At 44.0% G+C, this 15,529-nt stretch overlaps 1 protein-coding gene across 1 annotated transcript in view; it reads left to right on the top strand.

Moving 5' to 3' along the window:
• Positions 1–15,529, top strand: part of LOC130194177 (carboxyl-terminal PDZ ligand of neuronal nitric oxide synthase protein-like) — a 124,997-nt gene that overhangs the window by 104,287 nt on the left and 5,181 nt on the right. The window lies entirely within an intron of this gene.

The raw sequence follows: 15,529 nt of genomic DNA, 5'->3' as shown, positions 1-15,529 counted from the left end.
AGAGCATGTTTGCACTCTTTTCACTTGTCCACACATTGAGCCCCCTTTTTAATTCATGTAAAGCCGGGATTAGTTGGACCTCGAGGAATGCCGATTGTTTCTTTTATTCCCTCCCGGAAACAAAAAGGCTTCCCTCGTGCGAGAACAGCAGCTCACGGACGACAGCCAAAAGTGGTCTCATGCGTTTGAAGCCAGCTCCGTGTGCATGGCCTCCGAGCACAACGCAGTATTAAAGTGGCGTGCTTTTGGTTTCACGAGGAAGGCCACGCAGATTTCTCTCTGCGGACTGTAGCCACGGTTTATCGGAGCGGGGATAGTACAGGCTCGAATTTGGCTGAGGTAGATGCTGCAGAGATGTAAAGGGGAATCCCAGTAAATCACTTCCTTTCTGAACTTGTTTGTATAAAAGTATAGCAGAGAATCAATCAGAGATGTTATTTCTCTGAAAGTTTGTTTTGAAATTAGCTTCAACTTGATCTCTGTCAAGTGGGTTGGAGTCGGTGGTTCTACCAAAACTACACAAACCATTTCACATTCAGTCTGTGAAATTAAAATACAAAATGAAACTGTGAAAATCATATCCCCAGCCTGCATGTCTCGATGTTCAAAGAAAGACCCAACCCGAGGACAACGTGGGTCAGGAACACGAACTGGGCGATGGGGGGGATGACGCTCCATAAATTAACGAGCAGCCACTGTCAAAAAGAGAAAGAAAAAGGCCTCCGAAATCTACAACGACAATAAAGTTTCAATTGTATGGCCATTCTTGATTTGGTCTTTATTACAGAAATTACAGGACGTAAGGGGATTCTCATGTAAAGAATCTGACGCTGCATCTTCTCCATCGGAAGTCCCATGTGTGTCCGACAGCACCCCATCAGGGCGAAAATAAGAAACAAGCTCACTGCTGACATAATAATTCTGAACCGATATTTCATTTCCAACCATGCAACAGAATTCTCGAAGCTCCATTTGAATCTCATTTCAGCAGCCGGTCCAACCGACGTCAGCTCATGTGATGTGATTTAAAATGTAATGAACTGTTGAAATTGACCAAATATATATTCAGGCCTGTTGCAATAAATTACATCTTCATACTGATGTTACAATGATTTAATTAAAGGTAACCCCCATCTCGTGATTTAATAATCGCATTTAATCAAAGAGCCCATGACATTATCAGGTAAGAAATCACTTCAATATCAGGCCCGATCACATTTTTTACTTATGCAGAGAGAGGCGGCCTGGAAGCCTGGAGACGAGGGCGTTTCTGTAGAGCAGGCATTATGAAAGTGATTATCTGATGGTGCCATCAGTAAAAAAAAAATATTTGTAATTACTTAGGTCCTCCTTCTTGTACCCTCGTCCCGCAAACGTGACTATTTGAAACAGAGATGGTGGGGTCTGATCCAATCGAACCAAGCAAACACAGAATCAACTAGAACGGGCACTCGGTAGAGCGCATACCTTCGCATATCACAAGATTGGGCATTGAATTGTGAACATTTTGGTCTTAATTGCATGCCAATTGGCTCGAAGCGAGACGAAGGGGGCCTGCCCCCTCCCGGAGGCGGATGTTGCTGGATATACGATGGGCGGATGGGCGCGAAGTGGGCGGGTCTTCTGATTGGATAAGAATTGACCGCGCTATGGTAAAAAGAAGATGTTGACCTTTTCATGACCTTGACCTTTGACCCGATCAATCCCAAAATCTAATCAAATGGGACCTTGACCTTTGACCGATCGATCCCAAAATCTAATCAAATGGTCCCCGGATAATAACCAATCATCCCACCAAATTTCATGCAATTCGGTTTAATACTTTTTGAGTTATACGAGTAACACGCATACAAATAAATAAATAAATACACGGCGATCAAAACATAACCTTCCGCATTTTCAATGCGAAGGTAATAAGGTGTTGCATTTTTTGCTGCCTGTCAAATTAGATGTACAAACCTAAATGCTTCAGATAGAACATGACATTATGAGATCAGGGCCAAAGTAATGAGATTGTGGCAATAGTATACTTTGTTTAATTAACTGGTCCTTGTTTATTTTGTCATCACCCATCCTCATGGCGCCCTGAAAACAAATGATCACATTGAAATCCTGCCTTCAATGTGCTGCCCTTATCCCGAATCCATTGTTAACAAGTTGTGTGAAAAAAGAAAGAAAAGTCCCAACTTTTTGTTCTTGCACCAGATGTCCATCGTTCTAATGTCAAAGTTTTGTACACAATTTGTTTTCACTCTGTATCAAACATTGGTTCGAACCAGTGGTGAAACTGACTGTATTTTCTTAGTATTTCAGTTCCTGTCAGGACATTATCATAACTATATATATATATATATATAAATAAAATCAAAGAGTACAAAACTCAGTCTTTCTGTTTCTGCTTCCTCGCCTTGTGTTATCTTAATTAACATGCCTGAGCATTTCTTTATGCTCATATCTCTCTCTCTCTCTCCTGTGTTCCCAGCCTGCTCTGTTCTGGCCTTTGGTGTTCATACTGCCTTTCATATCATCTATATTTCCCTCACATGTGTTTGACCTTACTCTCCTGTCATCTCCCGGAGCCAGCTCTTCCTCAGACTTCTCCAAAATGCCAGACGTACTGTAAACGGTCTTGCTGCTGGATTTTCTATCAGCGTTTCATGCTGTGCGGTTGCTAAAAAAAAAAATCACACGAGATCACACGCAGCAGCAGCAGAGGGGAGATCGGTTTCTCTCTGAAAGTTATGTGTGTGGCAGGTTCTGGAAAGTTTCAACTCATTCCATCATCTTTAACCAGTTATTGATTTGGCCTCCAAGGAATGTATAGGATACAGTTGGATCGTGTGTGTGTGTGTGTCTGTGTCTGTGTGTGTGTGTGTGTGTGTGTCGTCTCTAGCTACAGGAACACGTTCCTGTAGTTTTATATTCATACCGTAAGAAAGATACACTCCCTTTATATGTTGGCTAGAAGGGAAACTTTGAAGTCATGTCGGTTTTCACACACTTTGATTGTTTTTTATTGAACTTGACATCATCGAACCGGAAAAAAAGAGGATTAATCTCATAACGTAGGATTAGCGGAGGGACCACGGTGGAATCGCTGCGTCGCTCACGGTACAAACATCGCGACGTCTTTGCTCCTCAAAGGGACTTTTAAACGATTCAATTCCCCTCGCTGTTCTTCCAAGTGCTGATCTCGGTCTTTATCTGCGTCTCAATTTGTCTCCGTCTCCACGGTTACCTCCCTCCGCTCGGCATTCATGAAATTCATCAATTTTCCGATGGGGCTTGTCGCGGCCGTCTGAGGACCGCGGTGCCAACCAGGCCGTCCAATCAGAGCAGCCGTTGGTGACTTTGTATGGATTCCCCCGTCACGGACACGTGTCGTTGAAACTGGGGTTAAGAACTGCGACAGCTCGGGAGCGGCGCTAATCAATACGCGTCGACAAGACCCAGAGTTGGTTATGAAGCTTTCTGTTTTCGGTCTTTTAGGAGTTAAAGTCGTATCTTTTTGTTGTTATGTTATTGTTTGGCTTCTGTGCTCCAGCAGATTGGATGTGAAATGTACAATGAGGTAACAGTAAAGCTATTTGAGGATGTTTAGACGTGGTGCCTTTTTCAAAGACATCCTCCCATTCCAAGGACTTCGCAGCAGTCAATGATCCCACGCAAACAAACAAGGAATCCATTTTTAAGGGGGAAGCGGATTGTGTTCTTCACTGAACGCAATCCAACTGTGTTTAACCGCGAAGGACCCAGGAGAACAAAAAACGTCATTCAGTCACGTAATAATAAATCATAAATGTTCTGGAAAATCAAAAGCAGAACTTCTAATTGATGGAACATCCTCACAATTGCCGGAAACCTCATGCAGAGATTTCAAGAGGATAGCTACCACAGTGTAACCGTCACACATTAGTCTTGTAGTGGCACTCCGTATAGTTCTGGGTCTTCTGTACCACAATTTTGACTTCAGTCTTAGAAACTATTAATTGACACGCGAGTGAGACGAGTAGTTCTTCCATAAAAAATGTTTACGAGAAAACGTAGAGTTACATGTTCACACGGTCAAAAAATGATGTCGCTTCCAACATCTCTGAGCTCAAATCTGGACTGACAGTCCAACACGCAGGTGTTATACTGACGTCATCTGATTGGAAGCTTACATTCTGACAAGTTATTCAGCTTTTGAATACAATACTAAATTATATATGTTAACCTAAACATGCTTTCAAATCATAATGAAAAAGATTTATCTTCAGTTACCTTTTTTAATATTTTTAAACTAAATTATTAAAACAAATTTAATCATGCATTTGGCTCATACAACTCTCATGGTGCATATTGTCCTCGCTAGCTGAAAGCTCATACTTCTTTTGGATGAAAAGAACAGAGTAAGTTATTAAAGTATTTCCTATAAAAATCAAAAAAATGTAACATACAATTACAAAATGCGACACACATAGAATAAATGATAAATGAAGTCGATATAAATTACAAATTAGACGGACCAAACTAAAACTAACCAAAACATAAAATGGGGATGGATCTCTATAAAATAAAGTATTTTCTCGAAATATTATTTTCAAACAGTCCATAAATCCAGTACATCTGTTTGAGGAAGCTGATTTTATGTTCAAGCCAGGTCTCAGTGAGGAACAGGAACTCGGGCGTGCACATGTAATGTGGCTGAGCCCGTGCAGCCTGGTGCCACCAGCTGGGGGGAAGCCGTAAAGCAGAAGAGCGGCGGCTGTGAGAGCAGCAGATTAACGCCCACGGCTTCAGAATAAGACGCTCGGCTATCGCACAGCGCCGTCTTGTTTTTAGTGTCCACACGGGGTTCTTTACGGCTACGATGTGCAACATCTGAGTGTGCCCTGTGCTTGTGAGGAGCTGCCCCAGTTTGTTTTGTTCATGTGAAGTGCTGCTGGCAGAGGCGTGAGGCGGCTGAGGGTCACGTATAAACTAACACTCAGAAACAGAGTCGACCGTCGCAGTGCTTAACATTAATGGCCATGTCTGCACCAGAAGAGCAGAGGGAATAAAGGACTTTAAAAGCCCGGCTATTAATCCTCTCACCTCGGCATCAATGCTCCGAGTCAAACAGGAGTCCGCCAAACAGCCCAGACTCCTGCGGAGGACGGAACAATATTATATAACGTCTATATTAATATTAATCTGTGTTTTGGCCTCGTCTAATGCTTCCCTTAACCCTTGTGTTGACAATATTTAATATTAACCCTATTAACCCCTTGTCCAATTTGACTTGATTCAAATGTTAATGTTTAATGTCTTTTGTTCAACACACAAACAACAAAAGTACCACACACACTTACTTAAACTTGGAAAACAATATTAATTTAAATAATTTTTTGGAGATTTAAATATATTGACCCTCCAGGGTAAATATGTTAGTAAATATAAAAGGTAACAGGAGGGTTAAAAATTGAACAATTCATATATCATGAAAATTCACAGGAGGAGAAACATTGATCGGGGGTCAAATTGACCCGAAGGCGACACAAGGGTTAACAAACCTGCATTTGTCAGCTTTCAGTGTCTTTTAGGGCTGAAACCATCAGTTGATAAATAATGATGGAGAGAAAATGTACAATGTTGATCATCAAAAAGTTATTGATGTTATTTATCAACATTCGCTGTGTTTTCTCTGTTGTATATCATTTTAAATTGACATTTGGAAACTTTTTTAAAAACTTTTTAGACACGTCTGGAATGTTTATAATAGTTTAATTGACGGATGAGTCTTTAATGAAAGTAATCCTTCGTTGCCGCCCATGTGCACTTTGTGAACCGGTTGCTGCCCTCTACAGCATTACAGTCACACACCATCCCTGACCGCATATTCCCATTAGCTCATTGGTTTTGAACTGGCGACCTTCCACTCCCATTTCTAACCGTTTGGCTGCCACTGCAGAGTTAGATTGGACATTTTCCTGGAGGCGCTTCTTTCTTGCATTTGCACACAAACACACATTTGGAGGCCGCGGGGACTCGAGGAAAGCTGCCCTCGTGTTCTAGACCAGAAGTATGCTTTGATGTTCCCGTGGTGCGGAACTGGAGGCCGTGCCGTTGTCCATAATCCGGAACATGTGGAGCTCCAGATGTGGAGGTCTAAAAGAGCAAAGCGGTCTTGAATCGCAGTGCAGCCGGGGGCCCGTCCCCGCCACATCTCTTTTTTTAAGCAGCTTCCTTTGTGTTTCTTCGTGCATTTCATCCAGCCGACAAAATTAAGCTGACACCATACAAGTGTTTGGTTTAAAATGGAGGTGAACGTCAGCATCGACCTGAAAGAGAACAACTCCCGCTGAAACGCCTTTGATCACACTCGGCTCTGTCAGTAATATTTCAACTTGCCTCGTGTTTGATGTTTCGTATTAGGACTCGGCATTAGACGGATAGTGTTGAACACGGGGAAAACAACAGGTTTGTCCTATTTTAAAAGCATTTCATTCCTTTATTTGACAGCCTCACTTCCTAATGCTCATTTGGACACATACACGTGTCCTTTTGTGTACTGCACAACAATAATGAACAATGCCAGCTCCAGAAAGACCTCCAACCCCATCCAACACCTTTGGGATGTACCACAATGCTGACTATGAGTCGGACCGTACCATCGATAGCGTGGCCGACCTCATGTGGCTGAATGGGAGCAAATCCCCGTCACCATTGCTCCAAAATCCCAGAGCGAGAGAGGAGGCAGCCGGTAACTGCCCATGGTTCTGAAATCCATCCATCACTCCATTATCTGTGACTGCTAATCCTTCACAGGGTCAATCCCAGCAGACCCTCTGGATCCCAGCAGACCCTCAAACAATCACCACAAGGGGCTGCCTCGTGGAGGCTGATGGCCATTCACGCTCACATTCACACCTGCTGGACGTTTAGAATGTACCCATCGAGCATGTGTTTAGTTCAACGTTGGAGGAAGGCGGGGAACCCGAAGACACCCAAGCTGACGTGAGCAGAAGCTGCAAGCTCCACACAGATGGGCCCGAACTGGCCAGCGGGTTCAAACCCTCTTGCTTAATGAATCTCAAAGGTCTAATCCTAAAATCCAGAATCAAGTAAAACACCAAAAAGCACACAAGACAGACACAAAGAGAACTAGAACGGGCACTCGGTAGAGCGCATACCTTCGCATATCACAAGATTGGGCATTGAATTATGAACATTTTGGCATTAGTTGCATGCCAATTGGATATAAATTGACCGCGCTATGGTAAAAAGAAGATGTTGACCTTTTCGTGACCTTTACATTGACCTTTGACCCGATCGATCCCAAATCTAATCAAATGGTCCCCGGATAATAACCAATCAGCCCACCAAATGTCATGCGATTCGGTTTAATACTTTTTTACTTATACGAATAACACGCATACAAATAAATAAATAAATAAATACACGGCGATCAAAACATTACCTTCCGCATTTTCAATGCGAAGGTAATCAGGAGAGAGGAGAGAGGCCGAGAGGGACACACTTCATTTGGGGCTACATGCACTTCTGTGTCTCAGACGCTCACACCCTGGGGAGCCTTGGGAGCAGAGAGACAGAGGTTTGGCAAATGGGTGAATGAATTATTGATCTGAGGACTTTGAGAGAAAAGAGACTGAAGGCACCCCAAACACGTCTGATTTACAAGCTGCAAGAATGCAGTTTGCTGTTTTTATGCCATCCTCTATGTTCAACTCCTCTCGCTCTGCCCTGTTTTCCCGCCTCGGCGAAACCGACGTCTTTAAAAAAAAAAAAGTCTGACAAAGACTTGTAGCTCAGTTGTGATGTTTGATGCATTTCATAAAGTTCCTGTACGGTTTTGTAATGCACTGCCTCTACTCTCGTTTGCTCAGTAATTTCCCAGAATTATGTGTGATGTAGTTCCAGCAAGTGGAGTGAACTGGTCCCATGTGGTTGTGGGTTTGACGTCCACGAGGTAGTTCAAGAGAGCAAGAGCTTTTCCGGCCGAGATAAAGCTCACATGTGTTCCCTTTCATTAGTGCTTGACGTGTGCTGCGGCTGCAATGCATTGTGGTCTGATTTTCTTTCCTGAACCGATGTGAGGTCCCGGGACAGGGATGTCGTATGCGTACAGATAGTAAAGCCCTCTGAGGCAAATTTGTAATTTGTGAGATTGGGCTATATAAAATAATCTGAATTGAATTGATGAGGCCGCTGTAAACCGAGAAGTTGGCAGCAGCATCTCGGCATCTTTAATGATGGGGTTCGACCCATGTGCTTTTATTTTGAAATCACTTGAAAAGAAACCAAGTCGGTCTGAAAAGACACTCAATGAAGCGGATGTTACTGTTCATGCATTGGTGCCAACACTTTTATGATTTAGGCTGCAGCGGGAATGTTCAGACAGAATATCACGTTGCATGTCAGGAAAACTCAAACGCAACAACTATTGGATGGATTACCATGAAATGTTCTAATTATATCCATGATGCCCAGAGGGTGAATCGCTTCATAGTAAGGAAGTAAGTAGAGTGTATTTATATTGCACTTATCACAAAGTGTCACAAAGTGCAGTACAGTAGTCAATTAAAATATGTTGGCAATAACAGGGGACAAAACATTTCAACAGTTAAAAAAGCAAAGTACAATACACAGTAATAGTGCAATAAGAAACACAATAAAACTAGAACGGGCACTCGGTAGAGCGCATACCTTCGTATATCACAAGATTGGGCATTGAATTGTGAACATTTTGGCATTAGTTGCATGCCAATTGGATACAAATTGACCGTGCTATGGTAAAAAGAAGATGACCTTGACCTTTGACCCAATTGATCCCAACATCTAATCAAATGGTCCCCGGATAATAACCAATCATCCCACCAAATTTCATGCGATTCGGTTTAAAACTTTTTTTGTTATGTGAATAACACGCATACAAATAAATAAATAAATACACGGCGATCAAAACATAACCTTCCGCATTTTCAATGCAAAGGTAACAATATGTTCTAAAACAAGCAGGCCATAAAATATTTAGTTTAACCAAAAGCCAGTGTGAAGATTTATGTTTTGAGACGGAGTTCAAATGACACGATCGAATCAGCAGCCCTTCGGGGAGCGTTCCACAGCGTTGGTGCTACTGCCTCAAAAGCTCAGTCACCACGAGTTTTAAGGCGAGTATGTGGGACTGATGGAAGGTTCTGGAGGTTTGATCTGAGATGGCGGGCTGTTGAATACGGGGGAAGTAGTTCAGCCATATATGAAGGAGTCTGGCCGTGAGGATGGAGGATTTTAAAGTTGATCCTCTGCTCTACGGGGAGCCAGTGAAGGGACCTGAGTATCGGGGCGATATGAGACCGTCTATTTGTCTTTGTCAGTATTCTGGCAGCAGAATTCTGTATTACCTGCAACCGGTTTATCACAGATTTCATCCCCTGCCTTAGCATCTAGTGCCACCAGCAGGTGTCCTCTGAAATATCTCCTGGATGGAAACTTCCCGTCTGCTATCACCACTCTGACTGCTAGTCCGTCCTGAACTAACCTGGATGGCTCGTGTCATTGAGAGACGGATTCGTTAGGTTCAAGGGTCCCTCTGGCTGTGGGGAATAACATCCTAATTGACAGTTTTTTTCTCTTTGTCTTGAATGTTACATCTGATCCTCGATAAAATTGGAAGTGAAATCCAGACGGGCCACTTTCCAAGAAGAAAATGACTAACAAGTGATGCTCTGACTGTGTGTCAGTCAGAGTTCAGTCCACTAAATCAGAAGATTCTTCCATTAATCCGGTCCTAATCAGACCCCAACAGAGCCCGGCTACTTTAATCATTCATGTTATAATGAACCCAGGTAGAGAATTAATGAGGAGCCCTGTGTGTTTGGTAATTTGAGGTATATTGAGTCGTTTAGTGAATATACTTTGGTTTACATCATTATCACACCCTCCCTTTCTGTGTGTGTATTTGTGTGTGTGTGTGTGTGTGTGTTTGTGTGAGCTCCGTCTCAGTGACAGAAGTGGGTTGCCCTCGGCTCAGCACAAAGCTCAGAGTTTGGCACTTTGATGGGCGATGCCAAAGCCGAGCTGACTCCAACCTCTCGCCGGCTGCCTGGCAGCGTGGAGCCCAAGTCACGGAGAGAGGTCTGGAGACGATTTGGCCCGTTACCAGTTCCACACCATGGGACTGGAATCCTCTTGGCCACTTGGCTCCCTCAGTTTTTTTCTCCTTCCCCTCTCCCCTCTCCCTCCCTCTCTGGCTGGCTCTGTCTGTCTGTCTGGTCTCTGTCATCTACTCTCTCTCGCTTCATCTTCCCTAACTAAAAACCATGGACGTCAACTGGGGGTCCTCACACTGTCCACCTCTCTCGCGCTCGGCTGAAGGATGGGTCCTGGGGCACCTGGGGCGGAATGTTGCGGACACCCGATGGGTGTGGGGGTGCGGGAGTGGCGGGCGGGTCTCTTGCTCAGCACCACTCTCCTGTGGAGGACGTAGAAGACTGGTGGAACTTGATTACAGGATTTCTGCTGATTTGGCGCCGCCCTGGTTGGTCGGAAAATTAAAGGAACGTTAGCGTTGGGCAGAGTTCTAAGGCTGCCCGACTATGATTTAATTATTGGGCAAGTACAGTGGACTTCAGACTTTGGCATTAAGAATGATGAAGAACAAGAAGCTGGAGAAGCTCCTGTTCTGCAAAATGGAATGAATGGAATCGATTTGACATATTGGAGGAACGTGAAGAACGCGGAAGAGGAAAAACTGAAAAACAGCTACTGGAAGACCAAACAATCCCAATCTTATCTTATGCCCCTACTCCCTCTACCAGGGAAGGCCACAATAAACTCTCAAACAACTCAAGATCAGATCACTCCATTCCTCATTCCCCCATTCTCCACCCACCCACCTGACCCCTTTCTCTGTCCCCCTCCCTTCCTTCAGCCATCATCACCATCTTGACCTTGTGTTTGTGGAGAGAACTTTGTCTGTTGTGGGGGAGGGGAGGACACTGGGCCATTATTCACAACTAACTTAACAACAAAAAGAAATGCTACCCCCCCCATCCCACGCGCCTGCTTTTGGTTTCAGTGACAGAGAGACAGCGGGCCGCGTCCGGCCGTCCCGGCTGGACCCTGGCTGGTGCTTGTCGTGCTGGTTACCCTGTGCCCTGCCCCACGGCCAGCCCCCCCCCCCCTCCTCCCCTCCCCCTTCCTCCCTCTGCAAGTCATATATGAGATGTATGCTTATGTGCAATGGTTTTTTTTGTGAGCCTGGCTCCACCTGTAATTCCTCTAGGGGGGGGGTCGGGGTGGCTTTTTCTTTTCTTCCCTCATGTGCTGTCTTTCCCTCTTCATCCTTTTTTTCCGTGATGGCTACCCGATTGCCTTGCCGTGCGCGATTCTGCACCTTCCACCTTCCCAAAAAGTTTTCCTTGTTTGTGTTTTTATGAACATTCTTTGGCAATAAACCTGTTTCTGATTCTGATTTCTAATTACATTGCGAGTCCTCATTTTCCTTATTAAAATAGGGGAAAATGATCCTGGAGTGAAACATAGACACTGTGTCTGGCCGTGCAGTGTTCTGTCTGTGAGAGTGAGGATGTTATGGTGGATCCTCTGCTCGACGGGGAGCCAGTGAAGAGAGCCGAGTATCGGGGCGATATGAGACCGTCTTTTGGTCTTTGTCAGTATTCTGGCAGCAGCATTCTGTATTACCTGCAACCGGCTCATTGCAGATTTTTCATCCCCTGCCTTTGCATCTCAGAAAAGTGAAAAATAGACACTTTTATTTGTTATTTTTTAGCTGACATCAAGCTGAGCACTGAAATCCCATATTTCTGTCTCGGGAGATGCATTCGTGTTCGAGCGTGAGTATTGACTGCTGCTCCAGAGAGGACCCCGCAATGCGTTGTTTCTCACATTTTCATTTACACCCAATTCAGTTTCTACATATTGTAGAGCACATAAGATGAAACCAGAAACAGAATCGGCCAAATTCTAATCACACCGTAGGATTATTCTCAGTGTTCCTTCTCGGGTCGGTTGTACAAGGTGGTGAGTGTTGCAGAAGGTTGCGTTATCTCTTCAGCGGCTTCAGCTCGGCCGCCCGCTGCTGGACCACAAGAGTGAGAGCTCTCTTCTTTACTCCTACAAATCATTTAGTTGTGTGCTCTTAAAATCACTCCGTCCACTGCTCCGTCTTTTCCCTACTGGAATTTAACCACAAACGTGAGCGTTTTGGAGGGATTACACACTGAAAATACTTTTCATACAACGCAAACCGTCTGTGTCTGCGTTGTTTGTTTCTGATCTTATTGTTGGAATAATGCTGTTAATGCACAGAAGCTCCGGAAGAAAGGGCAGAGAGCAGGGAATACGCGTTAATGAACGATAATTATTGTAGAACACGTCTGCCCTGTAATTAAAAGATGACATAACATGCATTACAATGCACGCTGTTCAGAAAATGCTAATCTTAACCTCTGTCTCTAATCCTAACCTCTGTATGACGTGAATAGTAGTTTGGCCCCACTTACGCTGCTGCTTCTCCGATTCAGAGCTCAATGCTGAACACGCATAACTTTACTCAAATGGACTCCCACTTCTCAAGGATGTCATTATTTCCAATGTTGATCATGAATAAACATGAATAAACCCACTTAGGAAAAATCATATGAAAAAGAGGCTTCTTTTATCTCCCCAACTTGACAATCATCATGTTCTATTCAGTTGCGTAGTGTCCCGGTAATAGCTGTCGTCCACTCCTCGTCAGAGAGTGCTAATTTGGCTAAATGTGTCCGACAGTGAAAACCTCACTCCGGTGTGTAGTAATGCTGACGGTACATTATTTCTGGCACTTCTCATGGAAGAGCTTTTTTAATTCTTGTTTCTTTATTATGATGTATTATATTACTATTGATACTTTTTTCTTCTTGTTTTATGATCCGCTCTCCCACACGCAAAAGTCTGAATGACTGATTTTCAATTATGCACGTTGGTATTTTTCAAACTAAGCGGCGTGTGTCTTTGGTAGATGCACAGTAAAACAAGCACACAGCGCTGTTTTAGTGGTTTAGAAACCTTCGTGCTTCATTTAATTCGCAGTGATTGCCGCGCTGAGAACTGAATGTGTGACAGACCGTGCTAAATTACACACGCCATTGCTCGACTTAGAACCGTCTTCATCGGGAAAGCTCTTGGTGGTGGTGGGGGGGGGAGGGGGTGAGTTAACAATTACTTTCATTGCGATGCTTCAGTAGGCAAGACAATCCACACCTGTCAGTCCCAGTGGGGCTGCCGTGTCCCATCTCCACTAGTCGGGAGGACAAAGATTAAAAGGGATGTTTTGGTGGTTTTGGAGTGAGGTTGTGGGAGGGGCTTATCCATCGTCCACGCTCGGAGAAGCAGGCGGGAGTGACCGCACAGAAGTAAAGAGTAGCGCACTGCTGCGGACGGAGACGTCGGCCAAACGTATTCAAGCCACGAATAAACAAACAATGACGAGTGTGTGCTGCATGCCTTCATCAAGATAAACATTGTAGGATTTGCAATCATTGATTGATTTAGGAAGACAATCTGTCCATTTCTTGTTTTGCTACGATAAAAGCTGGTTCAATGAACACCCCCCACCCCCTTGTTGTTCTCTTCCATTTAATTTGCCTGTATCTCTCCCATCATAATTAAATGAAGACAAAAGGCCAGTGCTACCACAGCCCTATCATCATCATCTTCCTCCTGTATAATTAGCTTTTTGTCATTTGTTTTGGATTTTCATGAATGGAATATGTTCTACGACCCCCCCCCCCACCCACTACCACCCAACCAGTAAAACTGTATATTTGGATTAGTTTTGCGTACCCTGAAGCCTTTAGAGTTTAGAGTTTAGAGGAAAGAGCATGAAAGCTGCATTAAGAGACCATCCAGAGAAATTGTGATATAGGGAAATGAGCCAGACTGAGACTCCTGGGCTCATTTCCAAATGGCAAAAGTCATCTTTTCTGCAGCGCAGGATGCCAGATGATATGTGAAGAGAAAAAGCAGCCAAACGGTAAATATATAGAGTTATAGAAAAATGTCCCAGATCAAATTCTTGGCTATGATACAGGCACGTCTTCCCCTTCTGGCGTCCTTCATAATGCCCTCCTCGGGGTGTACTACATTACAGTGTCCATCCATTACCTTCCATTAGGAGTTAACGTGGGAGGAATCTGTGGCCTCGTTGTCTGGTGGGACCTCTAATGATGTTTCGCAATGTGAAACTATTGATCCTGAGATCAGTCCATGACCTTGGTGTCCAGCCAGTACGCCCTGAATGACCTTGGCAGAGAGGCAGAACATTGAACAAAGACTTAAAGCGTGGAAATTAGGTGCCTCTGGAATATTAAATGAGATAACATATCTATTAAAAAAATGTTGCGCTCAGTCTTGGGTTTTTATAGAAGAAATATGTGCCGAGAGTGTCTCAAAGGCAAAACCGTAACAAACCCCAGCGAGTCATTCACGTGGCTACAAAATACACAAAATAGATGAGTCTAGAAGTGGGGATGTAGAGACTGTTGGCGAGGCTAGTCCAGGAGTTGGACTGCTGGAGCTGGCGAGCTAACGGCTAACATGCTAGCCACCTGGGAAGATCGGGCACAATAATTAATCCGATTTTTCAATCAGAAGTTATAAAAACCGGGGCTTACTGTCGGTTAGCAGTTTTTTACCTCAAACAAATGGATTTATTTTTCTAAATGGACTAACTGGATCATATCTCATCTCACCGACCCCCAATGCACTCCTCTACATTTTAAAATGCAGGACAATTTTCCAGAAGACTAATAGCACTGAGGCCATCTTCATATATGCATCAACTTTGTGTGTGTGTGTGTGTGAGAGGGGGGGGGGGGGCTGCATTAACACAGCGGGGATGCAAACGCAATACTGTTTACATTACAGGATGACAGAACAACACACAGACGCACAATCTACGAGGTCATCTCATGAACTGATCCCCTGCTGCACCTTTCGGCCTGAGCGATGGATTTGGTGACTCCCACTAATAAGTGCCTGTAATGTAAATGTTCTTCTTTCTCTCTGTTCTTCTCTCCATCTCCTGTATGACGTCGATCCATAATCTAACCTTTCCTCTGGCTCGTGTGCTTTTGTCTTGACTTGGTACAGCAAGTGAAAATCGTGCAAAGTGAAGTTGAGACCATGTACCTTCCAGATATGTGTATGCAGGTCACGACCTTTAGCCACAACCTCCCCCGACTTGTCCTCTTACAGGACGACATGAATCGGCCACATTTTAAGGTCAATAATCTGAATTTAGAGGTGAAAATATCTGAAATCTGATGCTTCTGTCTCATTAAATGCCTTCCGAGAAACGTGTCTCCCCCAGAGGTAAGCTCTTCTCTCTGAGGTGTTGTTTCTATTCGTTGTAGCATGTGTCATTGCGAATGCTTTGGGTTTTGTTGTCTATATATTTCTGTGCTCATCAGTGGAGTATTCCTTTCACTTGCCTGCAAGATCTGAGTTTTTGCATCTCATTGTCAAAGCAAACATTGTATTTGTG

Source organism: Pseudoliparis swirei, chromosome 5 (genome assembly GCF_029220125.1).
Source record: "Pseudoliparis swirei isolate HS2019 ecotype Mariana Trench chromosome 5, NWPU_hadal_v1, whole genome shotgun sequence".
Classification (NCBI taxonomy): domain Eukaryota; kingdom Metazoa; phylum Chordata; class Actinopteri; order Perciformes; family Liparidae; genus Pseudoliparis; species Pseudoliparis swirei.
Note: the sequence above shows the minus strand (reverse complement) of the source record. Positions and strands in the feature narration are given on the sequence as shown.